Raw genomic sequence first — 2,749 nt, 5'->3', positions numbered from 1 at the left:
GAGAGAGAGAGAGAGAGAGAGGGAGGAAGGAAGAGAAAGAGAGACAAAGAAATTTAGGGAGAGATGTTGATGGTGGCAATGGGAGTGATAATAAGAGAGAGAGAGAGAAAGAGTGGGTATATGAGAGAAAGAGGGAGATGATGTACAACTTTCTTGGACAGAAATTCCTGTGGTCAGCATACTGAACCAACTACTGGACACTATCATTTTTGTTTTATTTTTAATATATATATATATAAACATATATGCACATAAATATATATATGTGGGCTCAGGTGTGATTGTGTGGTAAGAAGCTTGTTCCCCAACCACATGGTTCCAGGTTCAGTCCCACTGCATGGCACCTCGGGCAAGTATCTTCTACTATATCCTCAGACTGACCAAAGCCTTCTTCTGAGTGGATTTGGTAGATATAAACAGAAAGAAGCCCGTCATATACAGTATGTGTGTGCACGTGCATGAGTGTGTCTTTGTGTCTGCGTTTGCCCCCACCACCGCCACTTAACAACTGGTGCTAGTGCACTTATGTCCACGTAACTTAGAAGTTCGGCAAAAGAGACTGATAGAATAAGTACAAGGCTTTAAAAAATATGGGGGGGGCGACTTGTTCAAGGTAGCACCCCAGCATGGTCACAGTCAAAAGGCTAAAACTATTGAAAGAAAAGTAGATAGAAGACATAGCCATAATTATATTTGTTCTGTGATCTCAGGTTCACCCAATAAATTTGCACATGTGATATATTTGAGGGCAAGTTTTACTGTAATTGTCCTGGTTTTTAGCATTTGTTAAGGCTTTTTTGTTCTTCCGTTCACATGGTAGACTATAGAGTCCAAAGTGCCCTTCCTTTTCTCAAAACGGTAGGATGCAGTTTGATGGTAAATTGGCTGATATTTCTAACAAGTGGAAACAACCTCATAGAGGGTTTCTCATTAGTGGTGATGGTGACGGTGGTAGCAGTGATGCTGGTGATGGTGGTAGCAGTGATGCTGGTGATGGTGGTGGTAGCATTGATGGTGACAGCAGTGGTGGTGGTGGTATAGTGGTGGTGGTGGTTTGGGGGGGGGGAATCAAAGGCATTTTTGCTGGGATCATCCTGTTTGTTCTTTATCTCATTTTACTTATGTTTCAGGGGTTGGACTACATTATCCAAATTTGTACTACCCTTTTTTTATAATGGTAGGATGTAATGTAATTTTATAGTGATTTGACTCTTATTTCTAGTAGGTTGAAAAGCCATTAAGAGAATCTCTCATTCTTTGATATGGTGACAGTAAGTGGTGGCAACAGTGGAGGAGGTGATGGTGCTGGTGGTGGCGGCAGCGGCGGTGGTGGTAGTGGCTGTGGCAGCAGTGGTGGTAGTGGTGCCAATAGAGAAAGAACTGGTTTCTAACTTAGAATTCTTGGAATTTCAACATCAACAGAGTATTTTTGCATGCATGCATCTGTGCAGTATTTGGAGCCAGTGCATATGCAGACTTTTATGTATTGTTTTATTTATTTCTGTATGTATGTATGTATGCATGTATGCATATATGTATGTTGTTATTCAGTTTTCTTTCAAGATTTCCTGCCAATAGAGAAAGAACCGGTTTCTAACCTAGATCCAAGCTTCCTTCATTGGAATTTCAACATCAACAACAGGGTATTTTTGTATGTATGTATGTATGTATGTATGTATGTATGTATGTATGTATTTATATGTGCAGATTTGTATGTTTTATCTATGCATTCTCCTACATATACTTACATATCTAGACATGCTCATATACTTAAATACTAAACTTCTGGAAAGTTTTACAGATTTTAACAGTTCCAGTGATGGATTGGATCTGTAGTCTTCGAATTAACGTTCTCCTTTCTGGTTTTGAGAAGCCTAATTTCTCAAGACTGGTACTTAGGCAGTGTGTTACATAACCCAGAGCCGCAATAATTACAGGTATGAACCTGAACTTCTAATCAATAGTTCAGCGTAGGTATTCTCTTTGTATGTATGTATGTATGTATGTATGTATACACATGCACACAAGCACATGCATATATACATACCGTCTGGTTTCAAAATATGTTATGTACTGATATATAATCTAGTTGAGAAAAAAACTGTTGATTTTTATCTTAGCAATTTGGTGACAATACACCCATCACTCAAACGCATACAAAAAGAGAGGGGGTGAGAAAGATAGGAAGAGAGAGAAAATAATACATCAGTGTATTAACACCAAAAAAAAAATAAATAAATATTTATTTTTTGGCGTTAATTTAATTTGAATTTACGATTACAATGACTTCAAGATTATTAATGGATTTTTTCCAGCTCCAAAGTACGAAGGCCTATCGTTTACAACATAGCAGGAAAAGAGACGGAGAGTGAGGGAGAAGAAAGAAATAAACAGAGAGAGAGGGGGATAGGGAGAGGGGATAGAAAGACAGAAATAGATAGGAAGGAGAGAGAAGGGAATAGAGAGAGGGAAGAGGGCGAGAGACGGCAAGAGAGGGAGAGAGAGAGAGGGGAGAAAGAAAGACAGACGGGGGAAAGAAAAAGAGAGAGAGGAGAGAGGGAAGAGAAAGAGAGAGGGGGAAAAGATAGTGGGGGAGAGAGAGAGAGTATTCCTTTTTGTGATTCGCTAATTTCGTTTCAGTTGTGACCCTGACATTATTTTATAAGCAACTCAGCTGAGATCAGCTGCATGTGATAAACGAAGATGGCTTCTGTTTTGGTTCCCGTCATTTGTCTTTAGTTAAATCATC

Source organism: Octopus bimaculoides, chromosome 25 (assembly GCF_001194135.2).
Source record: "Octopus bimaculoides isolate UCB-OBI-ISO-001 chromosome 25, ASM119413v2, whole genome shotgun sequence".
Classification (NCBI taxonomy): Eukaryota; Metazoa; Mollusca; class Cephalopoda; order Octopoda; family Octopodidae; genus Octopus; species Octopus bimaculoides.
This window is presented reverse-complemented; position numbering follows the sequence as displayed.